At 45.7% G+C, this 14,614-nt stretch overlaps 1 long non-coding RNA gene across 1 annotated transcript; it reads right to left on the minus strand.

The window, feature by feature from the left end:
* Positions 1-495: 495 nt before the first annotated feature.
* Positions 496-3,049, minus strand: LOC144819602 (uncharacterized). The gene is made up of 3 exons (XR_013607479.1): positions 2,888-3,049; positions 2,513-2,610; positions 496-564 (listed from the first exon to the last, which is right to left on the minus strand). It is a non-coding gene; the product is annotated as an uncharacterized LOC144819602 (long non-coding RNA).
* Between the last annotated feature and the right edge of the window lie 11,565 nt (positions 3,050-14,614).

Here is a 14,614-nt window from a genome sequence, read left to right on the forward strand (position 1 = left end):
CCAGGGGCAAGCGGACAGAAAAAGCGGATGCAGTGGCTCCAAAGGAGGAGGATGCAGGCCAGGGCGGCGAGTGCTCCTTTGCTGGCCCCAGTAAGTTTTCATTTAAATATAGAGGACCTATTGTTGTCCAAGCGTTCCTAATTTAATTTTTTCGAAATAGTGTTTAGATAGGAGCAAAATCAATAATACTACTGTTGCAGGGACAATTCTCCACAAACCGAACTATGGACACCAAAGACCAGAGTAATAATATTTCAGAGTGGCGTGTTTGGCACACCGTATAAACCTGGTAGTGTCAGCGGCACGGACTCCTCCTTGCAAAAATTGCAAAACCTTTCGCTCAGTCACTCTAGTCTGGAGGACCAAAAACCACAGAGTCTATTCAAGTTTAAAAGCTTTATTAAAAGTTTAAGTAAACACATATATTAAAATAAAGTTAGTTGGAAATGGAAAAGTGCTTGGTGCTGAGTTGATGAGTAATGGAAAACATTTCTTGTGGTCGAGCCGAGCTTTCACCTGGTTTGAAGTTGATGTTGCTCTTGTCCTTAGAAGTCCAGTTTCTGTCTGTTCAGAGAAAAATGGTGTGTGTTAAAATTAAGCAAGCATCCATCAATTATGTCAAAAAAATGCAGCAAGACAACAGCCTTCCCTGGAAGGAGGGACATTTTTACTTTAGACTAGAGTAGACAGTCAATTACTTTTTCTGTTGTTTTCACATTCTTCATTCATACTTAGACCAACTACTAGTGAGCGGTGTAATCTAACATTCTTAAATCTACTTTGTAGGTGGAACATCTGGTGGCGGGGCCAGCTCGGATGTGGTAATAGTGATCGACTCCGAGTCCGAGGACCACTCTGGGGAGGAGGCGGCGCAAGAGGAGTCGGACCAAGAAGTACAGACTGTGAGGAAGGAGACAGTGGTGGTGGCGGGTACAGGTAAGCTGGATCATGGTACTATCTGACTCTTAGATAGCATATGATGTGTATCTACAGAGAGTAGACGGTCACTGGATGAACTACGAACATACTATGAAATGTTTCCAGGGGGGGGTGCAACATCATCACCATCTCCTGAGTCCTACTCCTGACATGATTGATAGTGTGGTTTGTGGCCAAGGGCCGCACCGAAGGGGGCAGGGTCGGTGGGGGAGGGGGGTGTATCTAGAGCAACAAAAAAAAATATGACCATGAAATTGAAATCATGCCCCTGCAGCGGATGCCTTCGTCCACTGAGCCACCAGACCTGGCATACACATTACACACATCTTTCTTTCTCTCTCCCCCTCCCTCTCTCTCTGTCTCCCTCCCTCATCCTCCCTCTGTCACCCTCTGGCTCCCTCCCTCTCTCTCTCTCTCCTTCTGTCTTCCTCTCTCTCTGTCTCTGCCTCTATCTGTCTGTCGGTCCCAGCCTGCTGTAATTACCATATTGTAATTTGTCACTGGGCCAGCACTGGATGGACCTGCGATCCAGGGGGGGGCAATCGCGCCCTCTCTTGCCCATCCCTGCGGACGCCCATGATATTGGCCTGAATAGTTTCTTTTGTACTGCGCTGGCTAGTTGCTAGTTGTACTGTGACAAAACTTCCTGCTGAATCATTTTGTGTTAATCATATTCTTAAAGAGCATTGGTTACAGATTATGTCTTTCTTTCTTCATATAGTTGGTCATACTAAAACAAAACCAACAAGAGTATGCTGGCTGTACTGGCCCGGCAACGGAGGCTGGATGCAACTGTTGCCCAATATCGGCGGCTGGTGGAACTGGAGGGGGACGACACGCAGTCCAGTACTTCCAATATAACATCTGCATCCTCCTCAGTGACCCCACGTTCTGCCGGTCAGCGCAGTGCTCCAGCCAAACGGAGCCGTGCTGGCAGACGCCACCGCCGAGCAGCAAAGGCTGCACCTCACAGTACTGTAAAGGCTCGCTTGCGCCGAGCAATCCGCAGAGTGTCGGACCTGGAGGCGGAGGTCCGGAAATGGAAAGAGTACCAACATTTGGTGGAGGGCCTCCGTTTAGATCACGCCACCCTCCGGGAGCAATACGATGCCCTGGCCCTAAGGCATGATGCCCTGGAGGCCAAAGTTAACAACACCATGCATCCCTAGAGTGTCCCTTGCCCTTTTTTTAGTGACTTTTGGGGGGTGGGAATTGGGAGTTGGGTTTTTTGGGGACTTTTGATGGACTATTTATTTGTTGGGGTTAGGGAGGGTCTTGTGGGAGATTATTTTGTTAGGGATATAAAAATATACTTTTTCAAACTTTATCTGAGCATATCTTTTTTTTTACTACTTTTGAGCCTGGTGGGTGGTGGTTTTGCAGTAAGTTTGTTTTACTGAACACTGTCATTGTGTTGGTTCACGTGTAATTGGCCAAATGTTTTCCAAAGTAAATGCCTGTCACAGAGTTTGTTAATTGAAGAGTCCTAGGACTTTACTACTAGTACCACTGTCACTCTCTCGCCTCTCCTAATACTCCATTATACTACCTCCCATCCAAACGCTTATCTTACCTGTAATTTGTGTTTGAGGGCTGGCTCCACTTGGAATTCACAGTGTCCTAAAGCGTTCTGCAGCAGGGCCCCAACTGGAGTTTCCCGGCGTGGATTTTCTGCAAAACAAAAGCAATCAACATTAGAAATATGGCAGCGGTGCTCACAGACCCCAAAATCCTAGAAGCCCCACAGACAGCACCCCTAAGACAGGCAAGCGAGCAATAATAACGCCTAAACGTTCACGTGTAATAGGCCAAATGTTTTCCAAAGTAAATGCCTGTCACAGAGTTTGTTAATTGAAGAGTCCTAGGACTTTACTACTAGTACCACTGTCACTCTCTCGCCTCTCCTAATACTCCATTATACTACCTCCCATCCAAACGCTTATCTTACCTGTAATTTGTGTTTGAGGGCTGGCTCCACTTGGAATTCACAGTGTCCTAAAGCGTTCTGCAGCAGGGCCCCAACTGGAGTTTCCCGGCGTGGATTTTCTGCAAAACAAAAGCAATCAACATTAGAAATATGGCAGCGGTGCTCACAGACCCCAAAATCCTAGAAGCCCCACAGACAGCACCCCTAAGACAGGCAAGCGAGCAATAATAACGCCTAAACGTTCACGTGTAATAGGCCAAATGTTTTCCAAAGTAAATGCCTAACCAAGTTCATCCCTTAATAGACCTTGCCAGCAATGGCCCAGCCAAGACCCGTAAACCCAAACGCAAAAAAGTCACACTTAGCAAAATGTATTTAAATGAGGACTCACTACTTCCAGACAGTCCCTCTTTAGGGGACTCGTCAACATAAGTTTCTTCATTGTGCAGATTCCAGGCATCAGCATTACGGGAAATGGATAGGGTGAGTCTGGAGGAGGAGGATAGACGACCAGGACTGAGTTCTTGTCAACTAACTGTTGTGAACCTGAGGAATGCTGCGGCATCAAAATCAAGACAGTTCTACTGATGGGCTTGTTGTTTGATTGGCTGATTACAGTTTTGTTGTGAATGTGATGAAGCACTTGCTAAAAAAAGAAAGACAGACACACAGGAATAAAAGTGAATAAGGACTAATGTTAAAGTTAATGAATCATTGACTCATTTGCAGAACTCGCTGTCAGGGAAGCAGAGCTCGTCCTCAAACTCTGCAAATTGAGTCGGTAGTACTTCTGGTAACTGAGGAGAACTTTCCTCAGGTAGGTCGGTGTCCTCTTCTTCCTGCGTGCATTCTCGTACTTTGTAATCTGGTGGTATGAAGTGCTGGTTCATCTTTATCATGGTGAGCCGCTCCACATTTGCGGGCAAGAGGCGGGACCTTTTGCAAGTCACAATGCCACCAGCAGAACTAAAAACACGTTCTGAATACACGCTTGCGAGTGGGCAAGACAAGTAATTGATAGCCAGGTTGGTGAGCTCTCGCCATATGTTTCTTTTCCCATGCCAATACGCCAATGGGTCCTCAGTAATATTGACCGCTGTTAAGTCATCCAGATAGGCCTGCACCATTGAAAGAATGTCCTCCCGGATTCCTGTACTTTGCACTTCTGTGTCCTTTCTGGGACAAGGAAACCCTAGCTCACTTAGCCAATCCGCTTCAGACATATCGCCTGGGCCTGGTGCAGATGATACGGTTGCTGATGTGGTTAACGGCTCAGAGGAAAAGTCACTCACTTCTGCCACAGGCACAGATGCAGAAGTGTTTTTTTGGGACGCCTGATGGCCTGCTGATTCACTAGTAGTACTGTCTTCTACAGTTTCCTTCCGTTCTCTTTCAAAACGAATGGCTGACTGAACTAGCCAACCTTTGTACTCTGTAACATCTGATGTTTCAAAAGGAATTATTACTTTGCCAAACAATGGCTTTTTGTAACGTGGATCCAGAATAGTAGCACAAATGTAGTGCTGTTGTTTCTTGATATTTACAAGCCGTTTATTGCTAACTAGGCGTTGTAATAATCTCTGCCCCAACTCATATGCTTCATTCTTTCCAGCATCTTTTAATTCTGAAGACACCACCTTGACTTGGTGCTTGAGCTTCAGCAACAATGGGATAGCTTTGCTCAAAGAACAGTCCTCCCTGCTGACGTCACGCGTGAAGACTTCAAAAGGACGAAGCATGTCTGTCAGGCTTTTAACTAGCTGTCATTGCTCCACCGCTAGCATGATTTCTGTCGTATCACCACCCAGGTTTTAGAAATATTCATTGACTACTGGAAACAGCTCATGCAGACGCTCAAGCATGTAGAAGGTTGAGTTCCAACGTGTTGCCACCTCCTGGATAAGTGCTTTCACTGGCATTCTACGTACATTTTGCTGGCGCCTCAGCTCCTTCCGGGCCTTAAAAGAATGGTTGAAATGTGTGCATATTCTTCTGCAGATGGTCAGTATTTTGTCGACTGCAAGTTCTTTTTTCAAGAACTTTTGCACGACAAGGTTCATACAGTGCGCCAAACACGGCACTCTGAAATAGTAACCGTTCTCCATGGCCTTAACTACATTGCTGCCATTATCAGTAGAAACATAACCAACCTTGCAATTTCTTGGGGGCAGCCATTGCGAGACCTTTTTGTTAAAGTCATCCAAAATGTTGGCTGCAGTATGACTTTTCTCCATGCCAAACATGGCTAATGTTGCATGTTTACGAGCACCCTTAAAAATCTCGGCCAAGTCACCACCTGCATTTATCTGTTTTGCAACCCCTGAAAAAGAGACCCAATGTGCAGTGATGCACATGTAATCAAGGGCTTGGCAACTGGTCCACATGTCTGTTGTCAGGTGTATAGTGTGAACAGCACTCTTCTGCAAAGCTGCCCCAACCAACTCAAGCACCTCTTTATGTAATGCTGAAACAGCAACCCTGGCAAAATAGAACCGGCTAGGAACCTTCCATTTAGGGGCCAGTGTTGCCACGAGTTCAAGAAAACCCACATTTTCGACAAACGAAAAAGGGAGAAGGTCCACCGCTAGCATTTTAGCCAGCTTAGTGTTATACAGGCGTACAATTGGGTGGTTGCGTTGAAATTGCGCATCTGAGGAGAACATGGCTGAAATGGTGCGCTGGACAAATTTACTGGATGATGCTGATGCCTTCTTCGACCCACTTGTGCTCAGTGTTGACATTTTCCGCATTGGTGTGTCTCCCAGACTCTCAGTGTGCCTCCTATGTGTTCCGGAGGGTGTGGTGCTGCCAGGGGTACTGGGTGCAACCGGACAAATGTCTGACGCTTCTTCTACCTCCCCGTCATCTTCAGATGAAACACCTAGTATGGGTATATTTTGGCCACTTGCCCTTTGGGATTGCTTTCCCTTGATGTTTGCTAGGTGCGCAAACCATACGACAGCGTGCCTTCTTTGAAGATGACCTATCTGGCCTCCGGTTCCATAGTTGGTACCAGTCTTACCACGGCTAACTCTAGTCTTACAAATGCAACAAACGGCTATGTTATCATACTTTGCATGGACACTAAAAAAGTTCCAAACTGGGGACTGGAAACTTCTGGTTTTGCCGCACGAGATGATACTGCCAATGCCAGATGAAGCAGGGGTGGATGAGCCTTGCAGACATCTACTGGGTTGTGCAATTATTGCAGCAACCCTACTTGAGGGAGTCGAGCTGGATGGAGTCCCCCTCTGGGGAGAAAATATGGGAGCTGTAGGTTTTGTTGAACTTGTTGTACTACTTGACTGCGTTGGTGGTGCTACCAGTGCCACGTCGCCAGGGTCACGCTCAGCATGACGTCGGGATAGGGTATAAATGTCTGTCTGCTGCATGGCCGGTGTGGCTGGAATGACGTGTGTGATGACTAGGTCATTGCTGTCATCCTGTTCATCAACATCAGAATGAACCACTTCATCAAGTCCGACGTTCGGATCCATAAGTATGAGCTTTCCGGGGCCCTTCCTTTTAACTTTTGATACCTTTCGCAGCGAGTGGTGTGCCTCCCTCTCAGACGTCGGAGATGGTTGCCAATCTAGATCCAGATCATCTGATGGAGCGGGGCTTGAAGAGGAACTTCTACACACACTCCTTGATCTTTTCCTTGCTGGGGAGCTGGGAGAAAATGAATCATCAGGAGGAGTGCCTTCGTCTTCCTGACATGATACCCCGGCTCCAAAGTCAATTTCCTCCTGTGCCCCTACTCCTGGAAGAAGAACCATTGTGGGCACTTGCACCGCTCCATGCGCCGCTACATGGGCCTCTTCACTGACCTCTACTTGCAACTCTCCATGGACCTCTCCTTCTCGGCCTTCTCCTTCTCGGCCTTCTCCTTCTCGGCCTTCTCCTTCTCGGCCTTCTCCTTCTCGGCCTTCTCTTTCTCGACCTTCTCCTTCTCGACCTTCTCGACCTTCTCCTTCTCGACCAGCTCCTTCTCGACCTTCTCCTTCTCGACCAGCTCCTTCTCGACCTTCTCCTTCTCGGACAGCTCCTTCTCGGACAGCTCCTTCTCGGACAGCTCCTTCTCGGACAGCTCCTTCTCGGATAGCTCCTTGCGCATGTACTTGTGCTTGTACTAGTAGCCCATGGAGTTGTTGTTGCGGCTTTGGTTGTTGAATAGTACTTGTGAGATGAGTTACAACCTGTGTTGATGGTGTGCTGCTACTTTCTTGCGATGAGCCAACATCACTGGTCGTTGGTGATTCAACCACTAAACAGGCTACCTGTGCAGCACTCATGGTGGACTTTTGTTTTTTCCACAAAAACTTAGTTGTCGAGCCACCAGTCTCCTTGGTAAGCGGTGCCACTTGCTTCTTCTTCTCCTTAGTAGAGACATCTTTCTTGCAAGAGGAGCTACGGGCACCTCTTTTTGGAGCCATCTTCTTCAGATGTCGGAACAGCAGGCCGCAGCAGGACTTCTTCCTGGCACTGATGCTCAACGATGATGCGGAGTTATTGACTTTGTGCACCTAAAAGCAAACGAAGACAGAGGAACATCTGTAAATATATGTTGCCTATGTAGCGCTTCAATAAATAGTTTGCAAGTAGGCATTTATGAATACACACGTGCACACCACACAATATGGAAATTTCAAAATTAAGAATTGCTACATTTTTGGGAAACAGGAATTTAACATTGATCCAAGATAGCACACGCACAGAGGGTTATAGTTTCATGTACCACTGACTCCCCCTGGGCACAATGGGTGAAAGCAAGGCAAAATGGGTGCAGGCCTATGGCACAAAGCTCACTGCCTGCCTTCAAAATGGCCGCTTGACCCCCATCCACATGGCCAGGACCATGCCTCAAAATGGCCCCCACCAACATAGCCAGCCCCCAACCCCTACTCCAAAAAGTCAAAAAACACAACACCAATCAAATCACCACAATCCAATGCCATCCATCAAGTTTCAGAAGGTTTATGCTGCCTGCTGGTGGTTTTCTGGTGCGAAATTGCAATTTTTGCAATTTCGCGAGTGCGAGATTGTTGCTTCACGACGCGAACGTGGCGAATAACCAGCAAAATCCACGAACAGACGGATTCTGGGCCCCCTGGGCATGATAAAATCACAGCACACTGGGTGCAGGCCTATGGCACAAAGCACACAAACTGGCTTAAAAATGGCCCCTAGACCCCCACCCACACGGGACCAGGCAATAAACTGGCCCCCACCCACATAGCAAGCCCCCAACACCACCCCAAAAAGTCGTAAAACACACAAAAATCACAACAATCCAATGCCATCCATGCCCTGGCCAGAATAATGTTAAAATTAAAGAAAACAGTTGTATCATGCATGCACCCATAACTAAGCCTGGTAGTTTTCAATTCATGTGCAGAATTGTAATTTTTACAATTTCGCGAGTGCGAGATTGTTGCTGCGCGGGACGCGAGCAGTGCGAACACAGGCAAAAAAAATTTTTTAAATCCGATTTTCGGGTAATCCGCGGGAGTTCGAGGCCCCCTGGGCATAATGAAAGCAATCAGAGCAGACTGGGTGGGCATAGGGCACAAAACACACTGCCTGACTTCAAAATGGCCGATTGACCCCATCCACATGGCCAGGACCTGCAGGACCATGCCTCAAAATGGCCTCCCACACATAGCCAGGCCCCAAACCCACCCCAAAAAGTCGAAAAACACACACAAAAATCACCACAAACAAACAACATCAACTTATCAACTTACTTGTAAATCAAATTTCTAATCAAAAAGTAATCCAAAAGGCCTCAAAGCCAAATCTCCAGCAGCATCCACAAAAAGTAATCCTTCCCAGTCAAGATCGAATTCAAAGTGGCCAGGAAATGGACTAAGCAATGGGAGGAGCTTGCTGGACAGGAAGAGGAAGTTGGAGACTGGGTCACTTCCTTCACCCCTCCCCATTTGTAATTTTTGTAATTTCGCGAGTGCGAGATTGTTGCTGCTCGCGCCGCGGCTCGCGAGCAGTGCGAACACAAGCAAAAAATCCGCCGCGCGCGGATTTGCGTATTTTCGCCACATCCGCGAGAGTTCGCGGATTGCGGATTTACCGAAAATCCGAAAAATCCGCGAGCGGAATGGATTTTGCGCCCATGCTTAACGTTAACAGCCTTTTTTCTCTATGCTACCTTACAAATGTTCCTTGACGAGCTGAAGCCATTGCTGGTAGATCTTCTGTAAAAGTGAAAAAAATGTGTAGGTGCATTTTTTTTATTGTTATGCATTTCTGACTTGTGGTGTTTTGCCTGATAAGATAGAGAGAACATTGTTAATTGTTGTAGCCTGCAGATAAAGGGATCAGTTAAAACACCCTGCAGGACCTAAAAATGTTATGGTGCATTCTCTCTCATGGTGGTTTGCCAACTATCTGGGTTTGGCTTTTGAATATATACAGTGTATTTATTGCCTGAGGATGAAATGGATTGTGGCTTGTTGAAGGAGTGGAGTGATGATTATTTCTCTGAGTTGTTAGGTGTTTTAGGTATGAAACTGGCCCTTTTGGGTACTCTTTATTTCTTCGTTTTTCTGCTATGCTTACATTGTATTTTGTAAATTTCCTGTGAAATCTGTTATGTTTTCAGATGCTTTTCCTATTGTATTTTTGAAGACGATCTCAGTTTTGGAAAAAGAAAAAATGCTTAGATTAAGTATTATTTCATACTGTAGTTTAAAACACCAGTCTCCCTCAAACACCTTTCCTAAAGTGAGTATCCGATGGAGTAACAAAGGAAATTTTACCCTTCAGCCACTGTCCAGCACCTGCCTTGAGGTATGTACCTGGCGTTGTTAGAATACTAATTTTGTCCCCAGTCACTGTCCAGCACCTGCCCTGAGACAAGGACCCAACGGAGTTAGAATAGGAAATTCTGTCCAGCACCTGTCCTGAGGTAAATACCCGGCGGAGTTAGAATAGAAATGTTTCCCTCAGTCGCTGTCCAGCACCTGTTCTAAGGTAAGTACCCAGCAGAGTTAGAAGAGTAATTTTGTCCCCCAGTCACTGCCCAGCATCTGCCCTGAGGTAAGTACCCGGTGGAGTTAGAATAGAAATTCTCCCACCAGTTGCTGTCCAGCACCAACCCAAGGTAAGTACCCAGTAGAGTTACAATAGTAATTTTGCCCCAGACACTGTCCAGCAACTGCCCTGAGGTAAGTACCTGGCGGAGTCAGAATAGTAATTTTACCCCCAGTCACTGTCCAGCAACTGCCCTGAGGAAAGTAGCCGGTGGAGATAGAATAGAAATGTTCCCACCAGTCACTGTCGAGCACCAACCCTGAGGTAAGTACCCAGTAGAGTTATAATAATAATTTTGCCCCCAGACACTGTCCTGCACCTGTCCTGAGGTAAATACCCTGGGGCGTTAGAATAGAAATGTTGCCTTCAGTCACTGCCCAGCACCTGCCCTGAGGTAAGTATCCATGTAAAATCTCTGTCAGAGTTACATTAGCAATTTTCACTCAAGGCGGAGTAAAACATTTGCCATGATGTCTCCTGCAGGGTGTCTTACAATTATTCTCTTAAAACCCACATTTTTTGGTGAGCTACTCTTTTGCTGAGATATAATTTTGACTTGTTACAATTGGTAACATTTTCTAAAACGTATTAAAAAAAATTGAAAATAGTAATATTGCAAAATGTTACAGGTGGTCTGTGATAAGTAATGGAATTTGAGTTCCCCACTGTAGTTGTTATTTTCAAATTCTGAAAAATATTTTAAAAAATTGTCTAAATATAGCTTTTGGCATTGTCCGATTGTTAGGAAAAAACACTAAGTTTATATCGACTTTGGTTGCTAGATGGCACTCTTTTCAACGGGCTGTCACTGTCAGTATTCTGCTCCTAACGCTGTGTGTGGTCAAAAAGGACGTCAGTGTACCACTGAAGATAAAATAGTAGACAGCTGTTTATATACGTTTAATCTGTGGTGTTCCTTAATTCAAACCAAAATATGTGTTGGGCAGCATTTTAAAGTGTTTGATTGTGGAAGTATGTACAATTATTTTGTTCATTTGAAAATTACATTTTATCTTGTTAAACTCACAGAATGTCAGCCATTTTACAGTGGGAGTACATGTATTGTGTTATGGAAATAATGGAAGGACTACTTTGTAATCAACATATCAGTGAACCTGTTTATCTAAATGTAATATATATTTGGCCACGATTCCCTCACAAAGTAGGGAATTGAAGTCTTGCTCCTCATTTGAGAATGTGTTTTACATTTTCATTGTGTAAGAAGTGGGGAAAAAACACTGTTTGGGGAGGTAAATTTCTGCTGTATTTTCAATATATATGCATTGTATCGGTATGTGTGGAAAAGGCATGTGTGGTAATGGTATGCGTGGTAAAGATACGTGCAATATATCCCTATATATATGCTTGATTTGATTGATTTAATTTGATTTGATTTTGATTTATCCATTTGTAGAGCACGCGAATGCCCGAGGGCGTCTTGGCGCTGTAGAGACATGCGTGGTAAAGACTTGCGTTGTAATGATAGGTTTGTTGTAGGTCTGCGTAAAGGCATGCGTGGTTAAGGCACTCTTTGTTTCATCATACAATCGCTAGTCATAATATGTGATTTGAATCATTTGAATCCTGTTAATTTACTTGGCATAGTTTTGCTTTGTAAGAAGAATTTTGTGATTTATTGAATCCTGGATGGGTTGTAGTTAAAACCCATAATGAAGATTTAGGGGCCCATTAGGATGGCAGGCAGATTGCCCCCGCCAGGCTGGCGGTAGCCACCGCCGGCCTGGTGGGGGCAATCCGCCTGCCATCCTCACTGAAATGACCCCCCGCCACATTAGGATGGCTGGGGGGTCCGCGGCGGACAGAAAGACCGTCCGCCGCTTCTCTGCCCCGATCGCTTGCGACCGGGGCAGAAAAGGTTTAATATGGTGGCGGTGTCTATCAGACACCGCCAGCCATATTACAATGGGCATTTGTCAATGCCTTTCCGTGGCGGCATTAAAGGCATGCGGAGACTCCCTGCGGGGGCCCATTACGGACCCCCAGGGACTCCGGGGGTGGGGGTGCACATGCGGGGTACCTATGGTACCCCCCAGCATTTCAAAGAACAACATGGCAGGCACCACGCGGTGCCTGTCACGTTATGCTTTGAAATTCACAACATGTATCTTTACCATTGTGGCGGGCGGTGCTGAAAGCACCACCCGCCGCAATGGTAAAGATACAGGATGCGCCCGCCACTCTGGCGGGCGCATCCTAATCCCATACACGAGACCCCCGCCCTTATGGCGGGCGGTCCCTAGTACTGCAAGGATGGTGGACGGGCAAAGTCCGCCCGCCATCCTAATGGGGGCCTTAGTGTTCAAAATATAATCACAAGGACTGAGAGTTCAGTTGATTGAGAGTTCAGTTGTTTCCAGTTCTTACAGAATATGACCTGCTTCTTGATTTAGGACAGACAGTGAAAGCAGCGGTATGGGACATAACATCTAAAGCAATCAGATTAATAAAAGTGCAGAACCAATCAAAATTGCAATCAAACCAGAGGCAGTTCATCCCTGAACCCAACAGTGCAAGCTTTCATCAGAAGCAGAAGAGGGAATGAAGTCTGTCATAGAAAGATGATAGAGTAGGGCATTCTATGAAAGGTGTTTGGTAGTCCATGCAACTAACCTGTGATCAGTATTAAAGAACTGAATCTAAATTGGAGGGTACGCCAAGATCTCAGAAAGATAAATCAAATGTTACTTCTGTGTTGTTCAGTGGTACCAAATGTAGACTGGTATACAGTCAAGGACTTACACCATGTAATATTTTCCGTTCCTCTTCATGAAGATAACCAATATCTTTTCATATTTTGATTCATCAATGAATTTCTTATTTGGTGTTAACAGAGGTATGCAGAAAGTTCTTAAATCTTTAGTCAATTTTTAAAGAAAGACTTTGAAAGTTTGCAACTGCCCTGTAAATCAGCATTAGTACAGTATATACACAATATCTTAGTGACATCAAAGACAAAGTAAGATTGCAAGTGGATACAATTGCACCCTTGAACTGATTATCGGCATAAGGTTTCACCTCCTAAGATGATGCACTGTAAAAAAGAAGAAATTTATTGTGGCTGTTGTAAGGAAATGGGCCATTAATTGTATGGCCTGCACAAGTAATGGGTCCAGAGTTGTCCATAACTGGGAACCAAACACCCCAATGTAGTGACTCTCTCTGGATAGCAGAGTAGAGCAGAACAGTCCAAGGCCTAAGGTGGTGTGGGATACTAACCATCATTCACTAGCACGCACTAACAACACTCAATAAATAATTTATGAGTCTGTGGTTTTCCTTTAGAAAAATGAAAGGTACACTTATTAAACACAAACATGACTAAATACTACAAAGTAATTTACAAATATGCATAAGGCTGGTGGAAATACCTTTGATTGCATTGCATGAGCACCTCTGACCCCCATAAATGGTCACATAAAAATATCAGATAAATTGGATGAGTTCATGAAAGGTACAAGCTCAACAAATCACATGTCAAAAACATCATCATTTTAGAAGCAAACTGCAGCAGCCCATAATAACCATGCTGTAAATGCACGTATTAGTGTAAATACAGTGTATGTACTTAGATCTGTAATCACTGTCAACATTGTTATTTCTATAAAGCATTTAAAAATGATCATCACATGTGCCTGTGTATTTTTTATATACTTTACAATAATGACAACACAAACATAAAAACCAGCCCCTAGAGGGCAACACATTTTGATCACACAACACGTAACCATCGACTTCACCCCAGAGGACGCTGTACAACAAGTACCTTTCATTAGACACCTTCAGGCCACAGTAACTGCAGCCATAGACTAAGGGCCTTAGTACTAATTTGCCAGCCCTCCTGTTGACCTGCCACCGAAGTACCAACAGGAGTCAGCCAAGTCTGTTGTGTGCCCACCTGCTGGATTATGAGTGTAATCCAGGGGGGGCCAGCGGTGCTGCGGAGGTCTCACAGAGGCAGCTGTGTAAGGCTCATGGGAGAACCTTAACAGTAGACCGCTGCAGTGACAGCGACTTCAGCATGTTCCTGCACAGTGTGGCATGCATACCACACAATGCAGCAACGGGGTGCTATTCCAGGGGAAACAATATGTGCCCCCTTGCCAGCACCCCCTGGCCCAGAAGAGGCAGGGCACACTGTAAGGGCCCCTTTAGTTGCCTCTCCACCACACTTTTCATGTCGGGCTCACCGCTATTAAATTGGCCGTAGAAAGCCACCTTGAAATATGCTTGGCGGTGCCGGCATCTGCACCGCCAGCATATTAAGGTCAGATTCAGACTGCTGGCAAAGTAGGACCCTTGATACTGGCAGAGTCAGCGGTCTTGTGGCGTTCCGACCACCACACTCAGAATACTGCAGGCAGACCCACAGTGGTGGTGATGGCAGTGGTCGGACTGCCACCGCAAGTAGGACGGTCCATACTCGTAACAAGGCCCTTAGTAGCTAGAGTTCACTTTACTCCCAGCTGTACAGCATATGCTCTAGCTTGGGTATTGATTTAACTGAATGGAAAATATATGGTAGGTCCTTCTCTTGGGGACCCTGTAAACTTAGGGTCAGTACCCCAAAACATGTCTTTGGGCCTCCTGGGGCAAGTTGCTGTGTTCCGGCGGCTTCCGTTCATCCTGTTTGTATTGTTGGTGGCACTCTCTTCGGAGTGTGCATTTTATATTAGCAGC

The sequence above is a fragment of the Lissotriton helveticus genome, chromosome 2_1 (assembly GCF_964261635.1).
Source record: "Lissotriton helveticus chromosome 2_1, aLisHel1.1, whole genome shotgun sequence".
Lineage (NCBI taxonomy): Eukaryota > Metazoa > Chordata > Amphibia > Caudata > Salamandridae > Lissotriton > Lissotriton helveticus.